The sequence below is a fragment of the Cryptomeria japonica genome, chromosome 9 (assembly GCF_030272615.1).
Source record: "Cryptomeria japonica chromosome 9, Sugi_1.0, whole genome shotgun sequence".
NCBI lineage: Eukaryota > Viridiplantae > Streptophyta > Pinopsida > Cupressales > Cupressaceae > Cryptomeria > Cryptomeria japonica.
Genome location: NC_081413.1, coordinates 309,255,929 through 309,273,305, shown reverse-complemented (window position 1 = coordinate 309,273,305; position 17,377 = coordinate 309,255,929).

Genomic DNA, 17,377 nt, shown 5'->3' with positions numbered 1-17,377 from the left:
TTACTCTTATCACCAGTCATATGATTTGAACATCCACTATCAATCAACCATTCATTCTTATATTTTCTAGCATGACATGCATTAGCAACAGTCTTAGAAATATCAAACTTAGGAACATCCTTTTCACCAGAAATAAACAATCACCTTCCTCATATTTTGATTCATCATCTGAAATGCTAGCATCATCCTTATCCTAATAGGCTTTCTTATTGAATTTTCTTTTGTTTTCCCTGAGCTTTTGTCTAGCTCCCTTTTCGGACATCTAGTAGCTATATGACCAATCTTCCCACATCTAAAACATTTAAAGGGTAACATACCCTTGTATTTGTTGGTGCCTTTCTCCAGTTTTCTCACAAAGTTTTCTTCCAACTCATCCGGGCTCTCTTCATCATTCAGACCATCTTCAGATGCTTTAAATGTTGTCTCTAATTTGTCTTTGTCATTTCCAAAATTTCTTACTTCAAATGCAATTAAGACACCAAATAACTTCTCTCTAGTGAACTTCTTCGGATCATAGGTTTCTTCAATAGTTGAGATCTTATCACTGTAACTCACTGATAAAGTCATCAATATTTTGTCTATGACATCTTCGTCATTCAAAGTGCCTCCGAGTTCTCTGATTTCATTCGCAACGCTCTCAACCTTCTCAAAATAGCTTACAATGTCTTCTCCTTCCATCTTCAAGTTTTCATACCTTCGCTTGGCTATTATCCTCTTTGTCAACTTAACTCTCTCATTTCCTTCATAGATATCTTTCAGCTTCTGCCAAACCTCATGAGTAGTATTCAAAGAAATAACCGTTGTCAATTCAGTCTTTGATAATCAAATAAAGATAACATACCTTTCTTTTCATTCTCTTCATAAGCTTGAATCTTATCCGTAGTAGTAAGACCATTCGTTAGTTGAACATACTTAGTCCCCACAACCTTCCAAGTGTTGTAGCTCAAAGAAACCAGATAACCTCTCATCTTCACTTTCTAGAAAGTATATCAAATCCTTCAAAGATAGGAATAGATAACTTGTGTGCCATCGGATTAGGATCTACCTCAAGCGGTTAAGCTCTATATCAAGGAACCACAACTCTAATACCAGTTGTTGAATATCCAGGCAACTGAGGGGGGGACTGAATTAGTTGACAATAAAATCCTCTTTTAAACTTTATCCATAGATCCAGAACAATTAGCAGAATTAATAAAATAGATAATCATGAAAACATATGCACATAACAGATCAGATGCAAGAAACACCCGAATTTACGTGGAAACCCAATAAGGGAAAAACCACAGAGAATTTAATTCTCAATGTATAAACATACGTTAAAGGTGATTTTTACAAAGGATGACTCACTGCTGGGATGCTCATTGTGGGAGGGCTCACTGCCCAGAAAGACTCACTGCCATAGGGCTCACTTCCTAGACAGGCTCATTGCTGAAGAGAGAAATATGCAAGAGAATCCACCACTGAAATAAAGTCTGCACAACTGAAAGTACTTTCAGTATTGATCAACAACACAACTCAACACAACAACTAGATTCTTTCAATATCACATGTCTTCAACACAAAAGCCACACTTAAACTCATCCAGATCAAATTCTTTTATATGCTCTCTCTGGAAAAACATAATCCTCAACATCGGCCAAGAGAAATATTTAAAATAGGTCTCTACTAAACATTCCGGTGGTGGGAAGGAATCATAAGTAGACCTCATTACAACATTCCTCATCAAGCATATCAACACGCTACGAACATTGCCAAAGCTGGATCCAAAATATTATTCACATGCTATACAACTACCGTTATACAACTTCAACGTTCGAACTAAAAACCTCGACTTCTAGACCAATCCAGACGCAAGAATAGCATTGAGCAACACATCTTCCAAAAATCCAAAACATTCGAGAAACATCCAAACACTCAATACGTTGCTGCTCAACATACCATATCTTTTACCACATCTGGACCTAATCCAGACCACATGATTTGACATCAATGACAACATATAACATAATGCTAACATATAATTGTAACCATGCTACCAACAAAACAAATAAAGATGGATAAATACGCCACCCTTGGACCCTTCCTAATGCTTTGAGCACCCAATACTTGGGGGTAGGAGGTGCAAGCATGTTTAAGATGACCTCTTTTCTTTATTTGGACAATCTTTCATGAAATATCATCCTCTGAAGACTCAAATCAAGGGGATGGGGGAAGGTTATTATTCATTGTCCCCGATGGAAAGAAATAGGAGTTGTATGCTTACCCGAAGCATCCAATAAAGCATGATGTGTTGATTTGATCCTTCACATCAAAGGGTCAAACAATGGATCAATTGAAATAGGGCCCAAAGTAGGCAACCCCTCAAGAGTCACAAAAGTCATTGCAACCCTCAAGGCCAAGTCCTTTAATGCCTCATCCTAAAAATGAAAAAAAAACCATGAACCATCAAATGTTCATGGTGGGCATTTTTCCACCAAGTCACCTCACCTTTCTTGCAACAAGAGCTAGGGAAAGTTGAAGTCAAGTGTCTAATAAAAAAGCATCTCCTACAATGAAAAGAGAGACCCTCATAATTATGTGTCTAAGGCCTATCCCTAACAAGCAAGACAATGTCCCCCAAGAGATCATTAGAGGCGTCCATTACTATAAGAATGCGAGTAGAAGTAGTATGGGCATAGTTTATTGTTACAGTATCTTGTAGAAAATGATCAAGAGCATCACCAATAGATTCAGAAGTCGAATCTTCTCAAAATTGGAGAGGAAGATTGAGAAGTCAAAGCCAAATAGGCAAAATATTTAATAAAAATTTGAGAGGGAGTGCTTTCCCCACATCCAAACCCCACCTTCCAGCACCCTAGCAACACCTAATCAGAAGGATGCCACGAAAAAACCTCTTACATAAGTGTAAATTTAAATCCTAGCTTTAGCGAGGGGCCTCTAAGTCTCCAAAGCCTATTTGTTTAGATTTAGAAGGGAAGGCCAAAAACCATTGAATTTGTAAATGATAGCTTGACATTTAAGATGTTATTCATTATTGAATGCTTCCTGGCTATAGATAAAATATAGGAAGGAGAACAAGACTAAGGTTTACCTTGTAGGGAGTGGTGAGCGAATCCCAAATGAATGCAAGAGTTTCCATTAAGAAAACTGGACCATAAAGTATTTGCATAGGTAAACTTTGCACCACTAGTGTCATGGCTAGAAGAAAGCACCATACGAATCTCATGACTAGAAGAAATGGAAACACTAGGAGTAAATTCCATGGGCAAGGAATGCAAAATCAGGCCAGGGGTGTTGCTAAAATTCAGCAATGGAAAGTCCTTTGTTGCAACAACACATGATCCAAAAGTAACATCACTAGACAAATTAGGAACCAAAGTTGGCAAGACTTGATGGAGTGGAAACCACAATAGGAATCACCATAGAAACAACATGGGAGAAAGAAGAGACTACAAGATTTTAATATTGTATATTTAAGTTGATTAGAAAAAGAACTATAAAAAACATATAAAATTTATATATTAGAAACCTAATATTAAGAGCTATTTACATATATTTAAAAAAAATTCTTTGACAAGTTTGACCCAAATATGATATATTTGAAGTGTCAAGTTTAGGCCAATAAAATGATATGTGATAAAAGGTAAAAGGACACCACATTGGTACCAATGTTTTTATGCAAAGCATCTTTGACCATAAAGTTTTTGAAGAAAGACGTTTTACATGAGGATATCTTTGTGTGAACGTGCTTCACAACCAATACCAACCCATCACTTTCTGACTATAATATTGTATTTTCATCATGAATTAGTCCCTTGTTACCATATAAAAGGGATAAGGAAGCAAGGAAAGAAAGGGGATGAACTTATATAGATTATTTTTACTTGTTAATTTTTTATATGAATCAATAAATAATATGAAAGATATGAGAAGGACTAAACAAAGAAAGTTAAAATGTATGTTTAGGGAAAACGAGGTTAATTTGAATCCAATACAAGATGCATAATCTATTACAATATATTTGAATGCATTTATTTATTTATTAATTTTTAGTTAGTTTATGTTTTTTCATTTGAGTTCTTGTTTGTTTATTTTTTTATATATTGGTGCAGTCACGATAGGGTAAGTCCTCAAAGAGAATAGTCCGAACCGTGCAACGTGAGTTAACACAACAAAAGAGACATAATGTGATGGAGGCAATGCAGAAAAGACTGAATTATATCATGAAATCAATTACAAAATGTCGACAACATGTGGACTTACAAGACTCGGCAAACTGGCTTGATTACATACAGGCTCTAATACAATATTTGACTCAAGAAAGGTTGCGAGCCAACTTCAGACCTCTTAACCTTATGATTATTATTCCCTATCCAAGAACTGAATCACATATGCTGAATTACATTGATTTATATGATCAAGAATGATCAGCGCTGGCCTAAGATGAAACAAATACCGATGAACAAGATGTAATGTGTAAAACAACTAGGTTAGCCCCTGCCAAAGAGATCCCTCCGAAAAATCCATAGAATGAAGTGCGGACCCTAGGGAAGGCTGGCCATATGCCAAGGAACATTGGAAATAATGAATTGAAGCTCCGCAAGCTACCAAAGTGATCCACAATATTCGCTAATAGCAAATAGGTCCAAGCGGTTTGGGTGTTCCAAGCTAGAAAACTGTCTCAAATTTTGGAAGCGATAACTTGCCAGAAAAAAATCCAAATTTCCCGCGGACTTAGGATAAGGTAGATGAACATGTCTACAAACAAAATCCATCTCCGCAAGATCCGGTGAGAAAATGGAGAGAAACGCAAAAAGAAATGTGGAAACTGAAAAGAAAATGTTTTTGGTTGATGCAAGATTGCCAAGAACCATGGATGCTCCTGCATCAAACATCCGAGGTTGTTGAAAAAGTGTGTCCCTCACTTTGTTGGGGTCAGAGGAAAACCAAGATGGTCTACCTCTTCCTAATAAATCCATGATGAATCTTCAATCGGTCTACCTTTCCACTTCACAAGATACTCTTTGTACTGGTTGCTTCGGGTGCTACACCTAATCCTACTATCCAAAATGTCTTCAATCTGATCTGGTATCCTCTGGGGTATCTAAGTCTCCAAGTCAGCTCCATTGTCCTCACTGAATTCTGCCTCATGGTACTGATGGAGATCTGCAATGTTGAATATAAGTGAAATACCCAAACTATCTTGTAACTCCACTTCATATGCAATTTTGGAACTAAATTTCCTCAAGATCTTACAAGGTCCAAACTTCCTCATCTGCAACTTATTATAGGTTCCAACTAGGAATATCTCTTTTCTTAGATATACCATCACTTCATCGCCAACTTCAAATTCCTTATGTCTCCTCTTTTCATCCACTTTCTCCTTATACTTGTTGTTCATGTCCTCCAAATGTTGTTTGACTTGAGTATGCACTGTCTTCATATGCTTTGCAAATTCTTTTTCTTCTGCACTCCTTTTATCTTCATTACCAATGTCTCTCAATTTTGATATGCCTCTAGGGTGATCTCCGATAACAATCTCAAAAGGTGTTCTTCCGGTACTCTTGTTCACTGAATTATTGTAGGCAAACTATGCTTGTGCAAGGATCAAGTCCCAACTTTTGGTTTTCTCTCCAACTAAACATCTCAACAAATTTTGCAAACTTCTATTTACCACTTCCGTCTCTCCATTAGTTTGTGGGTGAAAAGTAGAACTAAATTTCAAGTCTATCTTCATCTTTTTCCAAAGCATCCTCCAAAAATATCCAACAAACTTAGTGTCTCTATTTGAAACTATGCTTTTAGATAATCCATGGAATCTCATCACCTCCTTCAAAAATAGGTCAACAACATGTAGTGTAAGGAAGTTAAGTAGCAAAACAACTTCCTACACTAACCTTGAGAGGAGGGTAATGCAAAAACTTTTACAAATCGTCACAATAGTTACAAAAAAACCAAAATAGACATAATAACGTTCAAACCATAACACAATGATTTATGTGGGGAAAACTCTTTCGAGAGAAAAACCCGACACTCCAAAAGCTGCCCAATATATTATTCAACAATAAAAAATAGATTACAATGTACTTGCAGAGCAAGCTCTTCGTAGGATTACCACTAATCAAATATTTAGAGGTAGCTAATAGCCATAAGGCTCTTACACACAACCTCCATCTCACACACCTCATATATAGGAGATACAATACAAGAAACCATCAAACGATATTACAAAACCATGGGCTAAAACCACCCAATAAGGTGTAGCCAACCTTATCTCCCTTCTAGATGACCTATGATGTGTTAAAAAACACATCAACACATGTCCCTCCCTTTTACAACTCATTTATGTGTCTCATACATTTTATATTTCCTATTTTAGGAGTACAAACTTTTGGAGGCCATAACTTGAGAGCCGTGTGTCCTATTGACGAACCGTTTGAAGCACTAGAAAGTTTGCAAAGTTCTCTACTTGCTTGTATGCTTCTACACTGCTTATGCCCACTTTTTGGGCCATTTTGGGGCCTCTAAAGTCCTCAAAATTAAATTTAAACCTTTCATTGCACCCCTCCAAAATGAAAAGTTTAATATCTTCAAAACTAACCGTGATCTTGCAACATAACTTTACCAGAATGCTTATTCTAGCCAACCAGAAGCTTCAAGGAGAATTTCGCACCATTTCGTGCCCAAATGAAAACTTACTATAAATATTAACCTCATGTAAATGCAAGGTTGAGACACCATTTTGCCAACATGTACTGCATCCGTTGTCTTCTTACAGGGTATGAAATGTGTCATCTTAGCAAATATTTCCACCACTACAAATATAGAATCATTTCCTCTCCGTGTCTTAGGAAATCCAAGTATAAAATCCATGCTTATGTCCTCCCAAGGTCTCTCCGAAACTATCAAAGGATTATACAATCCAACATTCTGACTACTACCTTTTGCAAGTTGACAAATCCTACAGCTCTGCACAAATTTCTAGACATCCTTATGAATTTGAGACCAAAAGTTATTCTCACTAATCAATGCCACTATCTTATCAACACCAAACTGTCTGACTAATACTCCCCCATGCTTCTCCTTTATCAGACTTTCTCAAATAGAACTTCTAGGTATACACAACTGAACTCCTCTAAACAACATCTCATTTTGAATGAAATAATCTAACCACTTACTTTTGTCCACCATAGCCGGTTCCTTACAAGATTTCCAAGGTTCTGCAAAATCCAGGTCATCCGCATACAAGTTCTTCAATTCCTCAAAACCTAATACCTCCACTCTCATTTTTGTCAGCAAGTTCCTCCTTCTGGTCAAAGCATCAACAACTCCATTTGTCTTTCCACTTCTATGCTTTAACACAAAGGCATAACTTTGCAATAACGCCACCCATCTCATATGTCTTTGATTCAACTTACTCTGACTGTTCAAATATTGCAAAGCTTGATGATCGATATACAACACAAACTCCTTAGGCAACAAATAATGTCTCCACTTCTTTAATGCTTGAATTATGGCATAAAATTCCTGATCATACATTGAATATATCTTCCTTGCATCATTCAACTTCTCACTAAAATAAGCTACCGGTCTTCCTTCCCGACTTAATACTGCTCCAATTGCTTTTCCACATGCATCATAGTCCACTTGAAATACTTTGCTAAAATCTAGTAAAGCTAACATAGTGTGCTCTATCACTTTCCGCTTCAACAATTCAAAGCTCTTATTTGCTCCGGTTGTCCACTTGAAATCCTTTCTATCTCCTCTTATTGCTTCTGTAATAGGGCTGCAAACTGAACTAACATTTTCGATAAACTTCTGGTAGAAACTAGCTAATCCATGAAATGATCTTACCTCTCTAATTCTTTCTGGTGTAGTCCACTCAACAATTGCTCTTGCCTTCTCAGGATCCATCTTCAATCCATCCACAAATATCACAAATCACAAATAGACTAATTCTTCCTTCATGAAACTGCACTTAATGTTTATCAACAACTTGTCTCAAATACAACATATGTTATTCTCTTGTCTTACTGAAAATCAAAATGTCATCCAAATACACAATAACAAACTTACCCAATAATTTCTTTAATACCTTATTCATCAACCTCATGAAAGTACTCGGTGCACTAGTCAATGCAAAAGGCATCACCAACCATTCATACAATCCTTCATTTGTCTTGAATGTTGTCTTTCACTCATCTCCTTCTTTGATTCTGATATGATGTTATCCACTTTTCAAGTCTATCTTTGTGTACTATTTGGCTCCACCCAAACAATCCATTATGTCATCCATCCTAGGTAAAGGAAATGTATACTTTACTGTGATCTTGTTTATTGCTCTAGAGTCGATACACATCCTCCATTCTCTATTCTTATTAGGTGCTAACACTGCTGGTGCTATACAAGGACTCAGGATTTATTTGATCAAACCTTTCCTAAACAAGTCCTGCACTTGTCTATTTAGATCCTCATTCTCTGCTGGTTTCATCCAGTGTGCTACTTTATTAAGCAAACTAGCTCTAGGAATTAGGTCCATGCAATGACTTATACTCCTCACAGGGGGTGATCCATTAGGTACATTATCTGAAATGATGTCTCCATACTTTGTCAACAACTCCTTTATTTCTTTTGGATGTTCTCCTTCATGCTCCAGATCTTCAGTCTTCTTAAAAACTATAACAAAACATACATTTTCATTTCTCATCCCATCCAGGAATTTCCTTCCATCCACCAAACAAATTCTATCACTTGTACAAACTTCAGTTTTTAGTGGCTCCTCCAAGGGTAACAAGGTCTATTTCATCCCATTTGCAACAATAGTGTGTATGTTCTTCCTTCCATCATGTATTGCCTGTCTATCAAACTGCCAAGGCCTACCCAACAAGATATGACAAATATCCATAGGCATAATATCACACAAAACTTCATCATGATAAGATCCAATCTTCAATTTCACTAAACACTGTTCACTTACTAGTATCTTATGATCATCCTGAATCCATGCTATCTAATAAGGCTTAGGGTTCTTCAGTGTTTCCAACTTCATCTTATTCACCGTCTCCTCCGAAATAAGATTATTTGAACTTTCTCTATCAGTAATAACTTTACAACACTTATCAGATACCTTACATCTGGTCTTGAACAAATTCCTCCTCTACAAGGGCTCTTCATCTTCTCCGGTATGACACAGAGCTCTCCTAATCACCAAAAATTCTCCATCTTCTGCTTTATTAGCTGATTTGGTATGGTATTCTTCTACCAATGCTACTCTCCCACTTCTCTTTGTCTTCCTACACTTCCTTCTCGTCCACACTTAAAGCAGGTTCCTCTAAACACTCTTTTATCTTGTCTTCTGTCTTCTTTTTCGTAACCCTCATTTCGGTATCCATTAGTCTCTCTTCTCTGATTAAAACTTCTATCATCCTTCCTATATGAAATACCATCTTTGCTAACTTCCTTGTCTTTTTTTCGATCTATACATGGTCCTCTCCTTCTGAAATAACTTCTTCCTCCTTGAAATCTTCCCTTGGAAAACCTTCCACCTCTACCTCTTTTCTTCTTCTCATGTCTTTTGTTCAACTTCTCTTATGCTTTCAGGGCATATTGATAAGTTTCCTCAACACTCTGCAACTTGATTAGATTGAGTTCATCTTGTATAGATATCCACAACCCATTCAAATACCTAGAAACTTTCTCAATCTCATCATTAGTATGTCCAGATCTGATATTCAACTTGTAGAATGCTTCAGTATACTCCTTCACACTTGATTCTTTCTTCTTCAGGTTTTGCAGCTTCTGGAATAGGTTTACTTGATAATAGACATACATAAACTTTAATTTTAACTTGATAACCATCGTCTCCCAAGATTTAATCTTCTCTGTCTCGCTACTTGCAAATGTTCCCACGAAAAAGATGCATGTCCTTTCAACTTAGTGCAAGCATATCTTACCTTCCTATCTTCAGCGGTACTTTCAAAATTAAAATACTTTTCTATCTTCGTGATCCAATCTAGCAATTCATCCGAGTCCAACTTTTCATCATAATTTGGTGCGGTAAAATGTGGTTTGGTATTCACTCTTGACAATGCTCTTATACAACTTTCTTCATTTGGATCATTTGCCGGTGGATTTGCTCCTTGTTCTCCAACTACTTCTTCCTCATCATCACTCACATCTTCAACATGTCGACCTCTTCTCTAGGCCATTTCAATAACTTCCAATTGGGCTGCAATTCCTCTCAACATTTCCATCATAATAGGGTCTTCATTTCCATGTGCTCCACCACTTCTAACATTTCCTCTCTGTGTCATCTTTATGCTAGTCCTTTGCAGCTGTAGGTTGGATCCTCAATCTGCCAGCCTGCAAAAAAATCTTACAAGACTTCACAATCTCTGGAATGAAAGCTTGCTCTGATATCACTTGGTGCAGTCACGACAGGGTAAGTCCTCAAAGACAACAGTCCAAACCGTGTAGCATGAGTTAACACAACATGAGCAACACAATGTGATGGAGGCAATGCAGAAAAGACTGAATTATATTATGAAATCAATTAAAAAATGCCAGCAACATGCGGCTTACAAGACTCGACACACTGGCCTGATTACATATAGGCTCTAAGTCAATATTTGGCTCAAGCAAGGCTACAAGCCAACTCCGGACTTCTTAACCTTATGAATATTCTTCCCTATGCCAAGAAATCATTCACATATGTTAAATTACATTGATTTATATGATAAAAAATGACCCGTGTCGGTCCAAGATGAAACAAAGGCCGATGAACAAGATGTAACATGTAAAACAACCAGGTCAACCTTTGCCAAAGAGATCCCTTCGAAAAAATCCAAAGAATGAAGTGCAGACCCAAGGGAAGGTCGGCCATATGCCAAGGAACATTGGAAATAACGAATTGAAGCTCCACAAGCTATGAAAGTGATCCACAAGATTCACCAATAGAAAATAGGTCCAAGTGGTTCCAGTGTTCCAAGTCAGAAAACTGTCTCAAATTTTGAAAGTGATAACTTGACGGAAAAAGATCCAAATGTCCCGTAGACTTAGGATAAGGTAGATGAACATTTCTACAAATAGAATCCAGCTCCACAAGATCCCGTGAGAAAATGCAAAGAAACGCAGAAAGAAATGCTGAAACTGCAAAACAAGAAACAAACGGAAAATAAAATGCTTTTGGTTGATGCAAGATTGCCAAGAACTAGAGATGCTCCTGAATCATATATCTATATAGAAACAAACAAAAAAACATGAAAAATGTATAAACAAATAAAACAAAAACAAAAATACATTTAAACTAAATAAAGCTACAAAAATATAAATACATTCAAATATATATTAATAGGTAATGCATCTTGTGTTGGACATGTATGTCACATATAAGAAAGATTCTACAAAACAACTCACTTGGAATATAAATGAAAAATTACATGTCTCATTATGAGGTGGAGCATGATATCTTCAACTTATTCAAATTGTATCTTGCTGTGAGTTTATTGTAGATTATGTATAGAAACCCCTTGATAAATTCATAAACTCTCTCTAATTATTGCTATGATAATGATGGTTGTGGTTTAAGAGGCCTCTAAAATCCTCTTATTGTTTTTGACCAGCCTTATAAAAAATAAAATAAATAATCTAGTTGGCTAGATTCTAGAATCAATTCCATAATAAAAATGTTAAGCACACTGATATATTGAGAGGAGGAGGGGATGGATCAATATATGCCAATTTCCAATTGATTGAACATTAATTACCATTAATAGCTTCCCAAAGCATCAAACCCAAATCATCATTAGTAGTATTTACTAATATTTCCTTAATGATGAAGCAATTTATCAAATGATAAACATAGATACACATCCACACAAATGAACACCACATTTACTTGGAAACCCGGAAGGGAAGAACCATAGTGAGAATAGTTGCTTGGATCTACTGCCCAAATCCAATCTCACAAAATAATAAAAAACTTACAATATGATGTAGGTACCAACCTATCGAAGACACCAATCCCCAATTACATTTGTAGGCACCAACCTATAGGAGCTACCAATCCCCTTAGCCAAAATATTAGCACCAAGTCAGAATGTGAGATACCAATCTCAACATAGCATAAAAGATATGGAATGTGGGCCTTCAAGGTTGAATACCTAGCTTCTTCTTGGTTTGATCAACTCCAGAACTTCCTCATATTGTGCATAAGGTCTTCAAATGAAACCACATACCAAGATTGAGATTCTACTCATTCAATATCACTCACATACTCGCACATCAATCGCTCCTCACATATTCACATCAATGGTCACCCTAGGAATGAACCTAGATCAACTATATTCATTCACATGTCGACCTAGAACATGATTACAATATTTGCAAGTTAGCCACAAGAATAATCCTTAAACCAAACATGTAATAGGCCAGGTCCAAAACCCCACAAGTTACTTTAGGAGTGGGAAAAAGCTATATGTTACCCATTCCCAAATAACATTCACACGTTACCTTTGAATTGCGCATACCACACACCAAGATTGAGATGCTACTCATTTAGCATGACCCAAATAATCGTACATGAACCACTTTTATCACATATTCACATCAACAATCACCCTAGGAATGAAGATAGATCAACTATATATATGCATTATAATGATAATTACATTCACACGTTGGCCTATAACATGATTACAATATCTACAAGTTGGCCACAAGAAAATCCTTAAACCAAACATGTAATAGAAAGGTCCAAGAGCCCACACATTAGTCTAGGAGTGAGAACATACCATGCATTACCCAACATATACTCTATTGGTCCAAAATAAACTTCACACACCACCTTTGGTTGACACATGTTACAATAATTTGACGCATTAATCCATAATATCAACACAGTCGGCTAGCTAGCACAAAGAACAATCTATCACATCTAACCTTTTTTTTTTTTTTCATACATTGAAAACTTTGGAATATGATACTTCATATGTATTTTTACTTAACTTCCATACCGTAATACATAAGTCACACCTACAATATAATGTAGATCCAAACACCAAGGTAGTGCACACACTATTTTTGAGCTACAAACCTCAGGAACATACCATAGATACTTCCAGACAACATCGCATGTGATAGACAATCAAGAACTACTAAAATTAGAACATAATGATAACATTAAGAGAGCTATCAAATATAGCTTGTCACAGTCCTTCTATAAATCAAATGCTTAGACATGTTATGTTAGAAGCATCTAAAATTGCTATAGCTACCAGACACATAAGATCACATACAATTACACTTAATTCTCATTGATCTACTGACTCCTTTGACATCAATGACAATATAATGTTTAACAAAAACAACTTCTAGATACCCCATGATAGAGCTCTTGTTAGAATTTAATGGCCTTGATCATAGCTCCACACCAAATTTTTTGGATAGAGCTAGCTACTACCAGCTTACCTCACATCTTCCTCACCACAATGTCTAATATATTTATCAAGAATAATACTAGTATTTGGTTGTCATGAATGTGTTTGTTCTCTAGAATTATGGAATGAAATAATTTTTTTTATTGTATTATTTGCATGCGAATATCTAACACATGAAAGTTGACGTTACTGCTTCAAGATCACTATGCACTCATAGATGCATTTGTTATAAAAAGCATTCATTCCATATCTTTTGGTGGACACGTTGACACATTTTTAATTGATAGGGTGGTTTTTAAAAATGTACGTGAGAATAGATTTGTACAAGAGGATCAAACAATAGCAAGGGGAAGATCCCCCTCCACTCTACATTGTCAAAAAGTATGGTGTCTTGCAAGTGCATAAGCTTCTCACCATCCGTAAAGATGGCCAATGTACATGTAGACATCCTAAATTCAACTACTTGAATTAATTCAAATTCATTTCAACCCTTATTCTTCTAACCACATTAATTAATTAAATTATAATTTATTCTTTATTATCCTTCTTCTAATTAATTATGTAATTAACTATGTTCCCAACTATTCTTCTAAAGGTTGATTAATTTTAATTAATCAAACCCAACCTTGGCCAAAATTTCTAAATTCCTCTAATTCTGATTTATTATTTAATTTCTTAATTAATTAACTAGTCCCATGATTCCTAGCTTAATTAACATTTCTCCTAATTTTTAATTCCTTCCAAGCTCCTAAGTTTGTGCTGGCAACCACAAGAAGGAAAATTGAGAGGGGGGGGCGGGGGTGGGGGTGAATCGGTTTTCACCGGATTAAATCGATTAAGCACAATCTCATATCTGATCAATTGCAGCAAAAAGAAAGATAACAACAATAACAACAACACAAATTACACCAATATTTTTGATGTGGAAAACCTGGTTAAGGGAAAAACCATAGTGTGAACCTACCCACAATAAGATGATACTCTGCAGTAGTATATGTAAATATGACAATGGGGAATGCACGTGCATTTAGACACACTTCCTAGAGCTCACTGCTCAAATTACAATGACCCAGAAAGCTCCAATCCTCAGGGAAGGTTCACTACCTTACAAAAAAGTTCAAACTACAATCCGGAAAGAATGAACTGCAGAAATAGCATATGCTAATGCCTGATGACAGTTCCGGTTAAGCTCAAATGTTTGCCCTTCACCAATCTCTTCTCAAAGCACCATATTGAAAGATGAATTCAATTGTTCGCACATACACCACTCTTTGATAATGCAGACTCAACACTTATGACACAAAATTACATGAATATTACACCCATTTATACAGATCATCAACCTTGACTACAAGGTTGACCAAACCTATAACACCTAATTACAAAATTACATCACACGATACATAAATCCACCACCAGACCAATACAATGCCATATACAACATAGCATGGACCTAAATCAACTTCTCAAACATGCACCACCACTGAAAATCTCGCCATGAACAACTACAACATGTTACGCCACCAAGAATACCACATAACATGAAGAGTATCATCGGACCATGAAGATCATCAATAAATCACACAATAATCAATGCGGACCACCAAGACAAACAAGACATGATTAGGAAACACCAACAAACACATTAGAACCATCCTCAATAACTGCACCAACACCACTTATGCAAATCTTCATCGATTACACTAACTCATTTGGGTGCATTTTTCGACGAAGATTTTCGATCAACTAATGGGATTTCTATGGGATTTCTTTTGCTTTGTCGGATTTTACTATGCAATTTGTGTCAAATTTCCTTTTTTTTTGAAACCTTGCCTGCATTCATCGGAATTCTGACACTAGTACATTTGGAGCGGTTTTTCGATGAGCTACGGGATTGATTTTTCTTTGTCAGATGAATTTGTTTTTTTTTTTAAATTACCTGTGTTCGTCAGAATTCCGATGTGTAAAAATTTCACGGATTTTACTTGTTGATCGGCATATGTTGGTCCGATGATTTTCACAGCCTCTTGATTTCTTCTTATTCATTAGGATAACATAGGCCAATGACCTCTCTTCTTGCTGATCGGTGCGAGTTATCCCGCTAGTCTCATCGGGCATCGAGATAGCTTAAAATGTGTTCAGGCGATGGGCATAATTTACCCGATGTCTTTTCCCTTGGCGTAGCTCCTCCCGATACATTATTTCTCCTCAACATAAGCATTGACTATCGGGATAAGTCTTACTGATAGCATCATCGGCTATTGGCAATACAAGATTTCTCCATTGCTGCTAGTGTGCGTTCTAAGATGGACTTCATCGGTGTATTCTATCCCGATCACATGCTTCTACTTGTGTGTTACCATAAGGTTGAATTTCGCTGATAGTGCAGATTTTGTATTTCATGTCGGAATTCCTATGAACACATGTTATTTAAAAAAAAGTAATTACACGCCATCATTATACACATGCTCAGGGTGCAAAAATTGGGAGGAAGCGGGCACAATTGTGGATCCTCAACCTCCTTAACCTCTCCCTTGAGGTACAAACATCTACAGAAACAATGGGTACCCAATGAACTTCCTCTGATAAACACTGATTTTTGTGTTAATGAGAGGATATATCGTATAGCACCATCGTCATTACATGGTTTGGGCCTATTTACCATGGACGACATAAAGGTCTGTTACAACAAAGTTGCTGAATTGATGGAGTATGTCAGACCTTGTTACAATTACAAAAATTGGATGCAGATTGTTAGATATAAAAAAAGTATGCATAGGTATGCACTCTCGACGAATTATATACAACATAAAGATAATGATCAAAGTAAAGGAGTGGCTATGTACATGAACGGAAGGCCAAAAGCAATAGGGAATATTGCAAGTTTTATAAATAGTACATGACATGGGTCAACTAATAAGGAACCCAATTGCATGTTTGAGGCGTGTAAGGGAAATCGTGTATTTGTATGTGCGATAAAATTAATAAGTTCAGGGGAAGAGCTTATAATCGATTACAATTTGAATCAAATAGATACAAACAAAGTTACTATCATGGGGGCGGTACATACTATATACCATTTAAACCGACTTTCAGTTAATGACTCCAATATACCTTTTTATTATTAAGTTTTTTTGCTAAGTCTATTGGTTTCATTTTGCTAATGTTTTTTTTAATATTTAATCTTTGTCACAGGGCAAAATTCATCTGACACATAGCATAGACATGGATGTATCTCCTAGCCCTTCTACCCAACAGGTAAACCTCATTATAATTTTACAAATTAGATAGAAAAAAAATGTTATATTATTATGTTCTTTTCTTTAAGGTTTTCGAGTAATTTTGATAATGCTACTAATATTCTTGTCACAGAGAGATGTTCAGGGGAAGGCACCTGCATTACCTGATGACAATACAATGATGGATTCACTATTATACGATGATGACATTGCATATTCCACAGACCCTGTCACAATGATGAGAAAGATCCAAAAACAAGTTAATGGAGAAATTATTTCTTTGGCATACCAAGTCCCTCAAACTGATGCAATAAAAGAGAGGTTGCAACAATTGATGCAGAGAGCACAAAACTTGCAAGTAAGTAGTAATGAAATCTTTAATTATAACATAAGTTTAAAACTGGTTTATATTTTATACTCTTTTATGTCAAGAACTAAAATATGTACGTGTTGTTTTTACAGGAAATATTGCATCCTCCTTCAAGATGGTGGCCATGATCAGGGTACTCCAGGTAGTTCGAGTGATGACCATGTTCCATACATTAAAACTACTTTGATGCTCTGATATATCCTTTATGTGTTTACAGGCTCCTTGTTGTCCTAGTTCCTCATTGTGCTCTTGGTGCTCCTGCACCACTGTGTTATTGCTCATATGTTTAATGTTTTATATATTTAATGTATTATTCTTCAGGTGATGTCCAT